The sequence below is a fragment of the Bombina bombina genome, chromosome 3, assembly GCF_027579735.1.
Source record: "Bombina bombina isolate aBomBom1 chromosome 3, aBomBom1.pri, whole genome shotgun sequence".
NCBI lineage: Eukaryota > Metazoa > Chordata > Amphibia > Anura > Bombinatoridae > Bombina > Bombina bombina.
The window spans coordinates 1,294,620,955-1,294,629,191 of NC_069501.1; the positions used below are offsets into that span (position 1 = coordinate 1,294,620,955).

At 51.6% G+C, this 8,237-nt stretch overlaps 1 protein-coding gene across 1 annotated transcript in view; it reads right to left on the reverse strand.

The window, feature by feature from the left end:
* Positions 1–8,237, reverse strand: part of ALDH3B1 (aldehyde dehydrogenase 3 family member B1) — a 280,384-nt gene that overhangs the window by 1,275 nt on the left and 270,872 nt on the right. The window lies entirely within an intron of this gene.

The following is an 8,237-nucleotide window of genomic DNA, read 5'->3' on the forward strand; positions in this document are numbered from 1 at the left end:
TCTTTTTTTTCAGCTTTTAGAAACTATTGTCTAATCACCTCTGGAGCCAGACTGCTAATTGATAAGATGAACTTGTAAACTTGTTATCTTAAGTACTGTAATCCTATTGTGGCCTGTCAAAGGACAGTGCTCTCTATCTAAATGTGTGATGGGGGATTTTGTGCTTCCCCCCCTCTCCCCCTGGGAGTGCCCTGTGTGCATGTAACCTTAATAAAAAGCAGGCTGGCATCCCAGTTCTGAGTTCTTGTTTTGGCCCTCAATCGCAGCGTTGACTCGTTTTTGTGGGCAGAAGGGTATCCTAGCTGTACTGCAGCTAAGGGAGATTATTCTATATTTGCGAGACTCATATAGAATATTATGGAAAGCAGCTTCTCCCCTCTTTAGCAATAGGGATCCAGGCTACTAAGCGGTCCATCTCTCAGCGAGACTAAGGGTAACCGTAACATTTGGCGGCAGCGGCGGGATTTTCCTGGATTTCCTAGGAGAGGTACAGAACGGATGGAGAGCGCTTACGAAAAATTGAAGCGTACAACCCTAAAGGATTTACTTGAAAGCAGAGGGGGGTACGCCAGCAACCGGCCGAGGAGAGAGCTGATCGCAGAATTGACCGAACTGGATCAGAGCTTCACAATGGCGGAAACACCGACCACGATTAGTGACGAAAAAACCAGGATTGTTCGGGAAAGGCTCTCATTATACGGGCCGAACCCCTCCATGGAATTGGTACAGCAGTTGATGGCGGAGGCGGACGAGGATATACGAGAGACTCGAGCCCACGAACTCAACCTAGCAAACGCACACCGCAATGCTGAAGCCCCGCAGGTAATCATCCCTGTCGAAAATGCTGGGAGGCCCAAGATACCCTATGCGGCATTTCGACCCTTCCTAGAGAGCGAGACAGGGATTGATGAATATTTGGCGGACTTCGAAAGGCAATGTGCCCTGCACCAGATTCCCAACAGAGTGTGGCCCACGATATTGTCTGGGAAACTATCCGGGCGAGCCCTGGAAGCCTTTCGTACTCTGGGTGCTGAGGAAGTGACACAGTATGAGCTAGTTAAGGAGACACTGTTGCGACGGTACGCTGTAACTCCGGACACGTATCGCCGACAGTTTCGGGGCACGGAAAAGAAGCCTAACGATACCCATATGGAATGGGCGCACCGAATGCGGAGAGCGGCTGTTACAAACTGCTGTTTGTAACTGGCCCTTTAAATGAAAAATTGCCCTGCTTCCCTGGATTTTGGAGAAGCCTATTTGCCAGCCTCCTTCCACATGACTATGGCCCCTGGAAGATTGTGCCCCTGAGGACATATTGACTTTTGTTGGGTGTGTGTGGCCCTTTAAGAACCATCTGGGGACATATTGTGACTTTAATGAACAATGCCCCTTTAAGACTTTGTCCCCAGACCTGTGAAATGACTTGTCCCTGGCTTTCTCCCACTTGGTTCAGTTTCATTGTGTGCCATTAAGAGTTAAATTTTGTTCAGCTTCAAGAAACCTATTCTAAATACAAGTCTGCTGGGATTAGCTCTAATTAGGTTTAGTGATCAACTTTCCCATTGTCTAATCAGACTAGTATTGATAAGGTGGACTGCATTGTTTTATTGTGTGTAATGTTATCTGCTGAAGTAAATGTTGTGGCCTGTCAAAGGGAGTGTCTCTCTATCTAATATCAAATGTGTGATGGGGGATTTTATGCCTCCCCCTGAGAGTGTCCTGTTTGCATGTAACCTGAATAAAAGCAGGCTGTGTGCTCCAGCACATGAGACCTATTTCTGACCCTCTAACTTGCAGCTTTGACTCATGTTTGTAGGGGACAGCTTCAGCTATAATCACTACAGGGATTGCTATGCTTTTCATACTCCCTTAGCTACAGGGATTGCTATAGAAGGAAGAGGTTCACCTATTGGAGCCTGGTCGTAGGTCCAGGGCGCAGAGCAGACGGCGAGATACCAGCCCAGCAGCGGTGGTTCATAGAGTCTGCATTACTGATGGTGGCTACGCAGTAGTTAGAGTGTCTACGGTGCTGCTGCTCCTTTGGTGAGCGCTAGGAGCATCCTTTTCTACGGTCCAACTTCCAGCCAGCCTGGAGGCAACCGTAACATTTGGCGGCAGCGGTGGGATTGGCGTCCTAGCGCAAGGAGCAGCACCACAACAGCACTGGTATCGGAGGAAAGTTATTGAGGGCAACGCTAGCCACTGCGCAGCGTCCCTACCTACAGCAGCATGGAGCTGACAAGATACTGGTCAGAACCATGTGAAGAGCACCTCAACCGGATCCGTCGCTATGAGGGCGCGGATTTCGTTCCAGAGGTAAAGAGGCGGCTAGTCCGATATGGTCCAGACCCTGCGCAGGAGGTAGTCAGTCGCATCATCCGGGAATTGGATATGGAGAACAAAGCGGCACGAGCCTTTGAGCGCCAACTGTGGAGTTTGAGGGTCTGGACACCTGGTCTCCAGCGAGAAAGTGAGTCACAGGGAGCGGAGAGCAACGACCTCCCTTCCCAGCGGCAGCCAGAGTTACAGGGAGAGGAGAGCAGCGACCTCCCTCCCCAGCGGCAGTATACCGTGCAGAGGGAAGAGACAACCAGTCCCCTTCCCCAGCCAGAGATACCAGAGGCAGCAGGCCTCATAGACTGGTCCTGGGAGGACCCCCAGCAGGCAGGTGGAGATGGGACCGCAGTCTCTCTACCGGCCCTACAGGGATGCTGGGCAGGCGGCCTAGATCCCCAGCGACAGACCCAGCTACAGGGAGGGGAGAGCATCGACCCCCCTCCCCAGCTGGAGTGTGCCTTCCAGGGAGAGGAGACAACCGGTCTCTCTCCCCAGCCGCAGCATGTTCCACAGGGAGCGGAGAGCATCGACCTCCCTTCCCAACGGCCACCGGAGTATCAGGAGGAGGAGGTAAGCCAATCTCCCCCTCCCCAGCTAACTCCTAACTTGGGCCCAGGGTTAACAGTGGAGATGTTAACCCCCACTGACCCCCACGTTCCCTTTGCCACCGGGCAGGACTATGCCCCAATTCCCCCAGCAGAAGAGCTGGCATCAGAACAGAGCGCTGCTGGCCTCTGCCCTACAGACCCCCTTGTTACAGGACTGGCCTGCAAACCCCTCACCCCAGCAGAAGCGCTGGCACCAGGGCAGAGTGCCGCTGGCCTCTGCCCCCCAAGTACCATCAGCTATTTGCCCAGCTGCGCCAGGAAGGCCGAGGATGCTGCACTTTCATCCTGCAACCTGGAACTTACAGGCCAGTACTACGTATTGTGGGGGGGCTACTTTGCTGCTAGCGATTATTTGTGGGTGGGTTGCGAGACTAACTTGGGCACTGACCGGCAGAAGGTCAGGTGCCTGGTTAGTCTCCCTCCAAAAGGGGAGATATGTTACAAACTGCTGTTTGTAACTGGCCCTTTAAATGAAAAATTGCCCTGCTTCCCTGGATTTTGGAGAAGCCTATTTGCCAGCCTCCTTCCACATGACTATGGCCCCTGGAAGATTGTGCCCCTGAGGACATATTGACTTTTGTTGGGTGTGTGTGGCCCTTTAAGAACCATCTGGGGACATATTGTGACTTTAATGAACAATGCCCCTTTAAGACTTTGTCCCCAGACCTGTGAAATGACTTGTCCCTGGCTTTCTCCCACTTGGTTCAGTTTCATTGTGTGCCATTAAGAGTTAAATTTTGTTCAGCTTCAAGAAACCTATTCTAAATACAAGTCTGCTGGGATTAGCTCTAATTAGGTTTAGTGATCAACTTTCCCATTGTCTAATCAGACTAGTATTGATAAGGTGGACTGCATTGTTTTATTGTGTGTAATGTTATCTGCTGAAGTAAATGTTGTGGCCTGTCAAAGGGAGTGTCTCTCTATCTAATATCAAATGTGTGATGGGGGATTTTATGCCTCCCCCTGAGAGTGTCCTGTTTGCATGTAACCTGAATAAAAGCAGGCTGTGTGCTCCAGCACATGAGACCTATTTCTGACCCTCTAACTTGCAGCTTTGACTCATGTTTGTAGGGGACAGCTTCAGCTATAATCACTACAGGGATTGCTATGCTTTTCATACTCCCTTAGCTACAGGGATTGCTATAGAAGGAAGAGGTTCACCTATTGGAGCCTGGTCGTAGGTCCAGGGCGCAGAGCAGACGGCGAGATACCAGCCCAGCAGCGGTGGTTCATAGAGTCTGCATTACTGATGGTGGCTACGCAGTAGTTAGAGTGTCTACGGTGCTGCTGCTCCTTTGGTGAGCGCTAGGAGCATCCTTTTCTACGGTCCAACTTCCAGCCAGCCTGGAGGCAACCGTAACAGCGGCAAATCACTGGCTGAGCGGAAGTAAAGCGGTGACTGGGGAGGAAATTTTACAATTGTTTCTCTTAGAACATTTTTATAATGGCATGGAACAGCAAGGGAAGGAATGGCTGCGAGACAGGCGGCCTTCTACCTTAGAAGAAGCAGCCAAATTGGCCGATGAACATTATGACTCCCGTCTTCACGAACCCATGAACTACCGAGCTCCAGCACGGGTCGAACCCAGAGAGGTTTACCGTGCACCCCCTCGTGCTGAATTCCGAGCCCCGGTGCCCACAGGGCCCATCCGACACTCAGGACCACCCAATAACAGCTCTGAGCATCCCAGACCGACTTGTCACCGATGCAAGCAACCAGGGCATTTCATGGCTAGCTGCCCCCTTAATACCACCCCCAGACGAACGGGCTGTGTGAGAGGTTCAATGGGACCCTCAAGCAAATGCTCAAGACGTTCACTCAGGAATACCGAGACTGGGAACGCTTCCTGCCGCACCTCCTATTTGCTTATCGGGAGGTGCCCCAGGAAACGACAGGGTTCTCTCCCTTCGAGTTGCTCTACGGAAGAAAGGTACGGGGACCCCTAAACCTGATCCGGGAGCACTGGGAGGGAGAGATGGAGGCTGACGGTGTCCCAGTTGTGCCATACGTGCTGGAACTCAGGGACCGAATGGAGCAATTAGCCAAATCCGTGCGGGCTAATCTCCAGTTGGCCCAGAGAAGACAGAAAGTATGGTACGATCGGGGGGCCCGAAAGAGAATCTTCACCATAGGACAAAAGGTGTTAGTACTTAAGCCGGTGAAGACAGACAAATTGCAGGCGTCCTGGCAGGGTCCCTACCAGATCGTAGAGAAAAGGGGAGACACCACTTATGTGATAGCTAGCTGCCACGACAACAATCTTAGAAAGACATTCCATGTAAACATGCTCAAGGAATATTTTGAGCGACCAGAGAACGTGACGGCCGTATGTTGTTCCCCTCAGGAAGACCCCGACAGTTTACCCATTCCAGACCTATTAGAAAAGAGCCTCCCCACAGGTATAGTGGCGCAGGTTCAGATAGGGGACCGACTTAGCCCCACTGAAAGGGAGCAGCTCAACCAACTCCTCCAGTCCAAACACCTCACCTTCTCCCCGAAGCCAGGGTACACTACTTTAACCACCCACCAGGTAGATACTCCGGGACAAGCTCCCTTGCGCCAGGCTCCGTACCGAATCCCCGAAGCAGTTAGGACAGGAATGAAGAAGGAGATCGATGAGATGCTCCAGCTCAGGGTAATTGAGCCCTCCGATAGTCCCTGGGCCTCCCCAGTTGTCTTGGTGCCCAAGAAAGATGGGACCACCCGGTTCTGCGTAGACTATCGGAGGCTCAATGAAAATACCGTGACGGACGCTTACCCTATGCCCAGGGTAGACGAGCTACTCGATCGTATAGCCAGGGGAAATTACCTGACCACTATTGACCTCTGCAAAGGTTACTGGCAGATTCCTCTGGCCCCGGAGGCTATCCCCAAGTCGGCATTCGTCACCCCATTCGGCTTATATCAGTTTAGGGTAATGCCGTTTGGGATGAAGAATGCCCCAGCTACATTCCAGCGCTTGGTGGATAGGCTCCTGGATGGCTTCCAGAGTTTTGCTTGCGCCTACCTGGACGACATAGCGATCCACAGTGAGTCCTGGGAGGACCACTTAGCTCATGTGGGAATGGTTCTGGATCAGATCCGGGCTGCTGGCCTGACTCTGAAGCCAGAAAAATGCCACTTTGGGATGGCCGAGGTACAGTACCTGGGTCACCGGGTGGGGTGTGGAAAGCAGCGACCAGAGCCGGCCAAAATAGAAGCTGTCGCCAATTGGCCCACCCCCATCACTAAGACTCAGGTCCTAGCCTTCCTGGGCACGGCAGGGTACTATAGACGGTTCGTACCAGACTACAGCACACTTGCCAAACCCCTGACTGACTTGACCAAGAAGAACTTACCTCGACAGGTCCTGTGGTCTCCCCACTGTGAAACGGCTTTCCAGGCTCTCAAAAATGCTCTAATTAACGCTCCTGTCTTGGCGGCCCCAGCCCTTAACAAACGTTTTATCGTCCATACAGATGCTTCCATGTTCGGGCTGGGAGCCGTCCTCAGCCAAGTAGGCGAAGATGGAGGGGAGCATCCAGTTGCCTACATCAGCCGGAAGCTCCTGCCCCGCGAAGTCAGCTATGCAGCGGTCGAAAAGGAGTGTTTGGCTTTGGTGTGGGCATTAAAGAAATTGACTCCCTATTTATATGGTCAGGAGTTCACTCTGGTCACCGACCATAACCCGTTGGTGTGGCTGAACCGGGTCTCTGGAGATAACGGCAGGCTATTACGTTGGAGCTTATCGTTGCAAACCTTCAATTTCACCATTACTTACAGACCTGGGAAACAGAATGGCAACGCCGACGGGTTGTCCAGACAAACCGACCTCAGCCCCGCATAACCAGCGGTCTGGACAGCCTTAGTCTGCCCCGAAAAGGGGACAGACCGTGTCTGCCAGAGTGTTCCACAGAAAGGGAGCAATGTTACAGAAGCATTAGTTATTTTGTTGTGAAGAGCTTATTTCCCAGCAGCAATGCCTGAACCAGCAAGCCAGCGCCTAAGAAGGGCTCCAAGAAAACCGTAACAAGTTTCATTTCATAAAGAGTTAACTCTTTTTTTTCAGCTTTTAGAAACTATTGTCTAATCACCTCTGGAGCCAGACTGCTAATTGATAAGATGAACTTGTAAACTTGTTATCTTAAGTACTGTAATCCTATTGTGGCCTGTCAAAGGACAGTGCTCTCTATCTAAATGTGTGATGGGGGATTTTGTGCTTCCCCCCCTCTCCCCCTGGGAGTGCCCTGTGTGCATGTAACCTTAATAAAAAGCAGGCTGGCATCCCAGTTCTGAGTTCTTGTTTTGGCCCTCAATCGCAGCGTTGACTCGTTTTTGTGGGCAGAAGGGTATCCTAGCTGTACTGCAGCTAAGGGAGATTATTCTATATTTGCGAGACTCATATAGAATATTATGGAAAGCAGCTTCTCCCCTCTTTAGCAATAGGGATCCAGGCTACTAAGCGGTCCATCTCTCAGCGAGACTAAGGGTAACCGTAACAGGAGATTATTCTATATTTGCGAGACTCATATAGAATACTATGGAAAGCAGCTTCTCCCCTCTTTAGCAATAGGGATCCAGGCTACTAAGCGGTCCATCTCTCAGCGAGACTAAGGGTAACCGTAACATTTGGCGGCAGCGGCGGGATTTTCCTGGATTTCCTAGGAGAGGTACAGAACGGATGGAGAGCGCTTACGAAAAATTGAAGCGTACAACCCAAAAGGATTTACTTGAAAGCAGAGGGGGGTACGCCAGCAACCGGCCGAGGAGAGAGCTGATCGCAGAATTGACCGAACTGGATCAGAGCTTCACAATGGCGGAAACACCGACCACGATTAGTGACGAAAAAACCAGGATTGTTCGGGAAAGGCTCTCATTATACGGGCCGAACCCCTCCATGGAATTGGTACAGCAGTTGATGGCAGAGGCGGACGAGGATATACGAGAGACTCGAGCCCACGAACTCAACCTAGCGAATGCACACCGCAATGCTGAAGCCCCGCAGGTAATCATCCCTGTCGAAAATGCTGGGAGGCCCAAGATACCCTATGCGGCATTTCGACCCTTCCTAGAGAGCGAGACAGGGATTGATGAATAGTTGGCGGACTTCGAAAGGCAATGTGCCCTGCACCAGATTCCCAACAGAGAGTGGCCCACGATATTGTCTGGGAAACTATCCGGGCGAGCCCTGGAAGCCTTTCGTACTCTGGGTGCTGAGGAAGTGACACAGTATGAGCTAGTTAAGGAGACACTGTTGCGACGGTACGCTGTAACTCCGGACACGTATCGCCGACAGTTTCGGGGCACGGTTT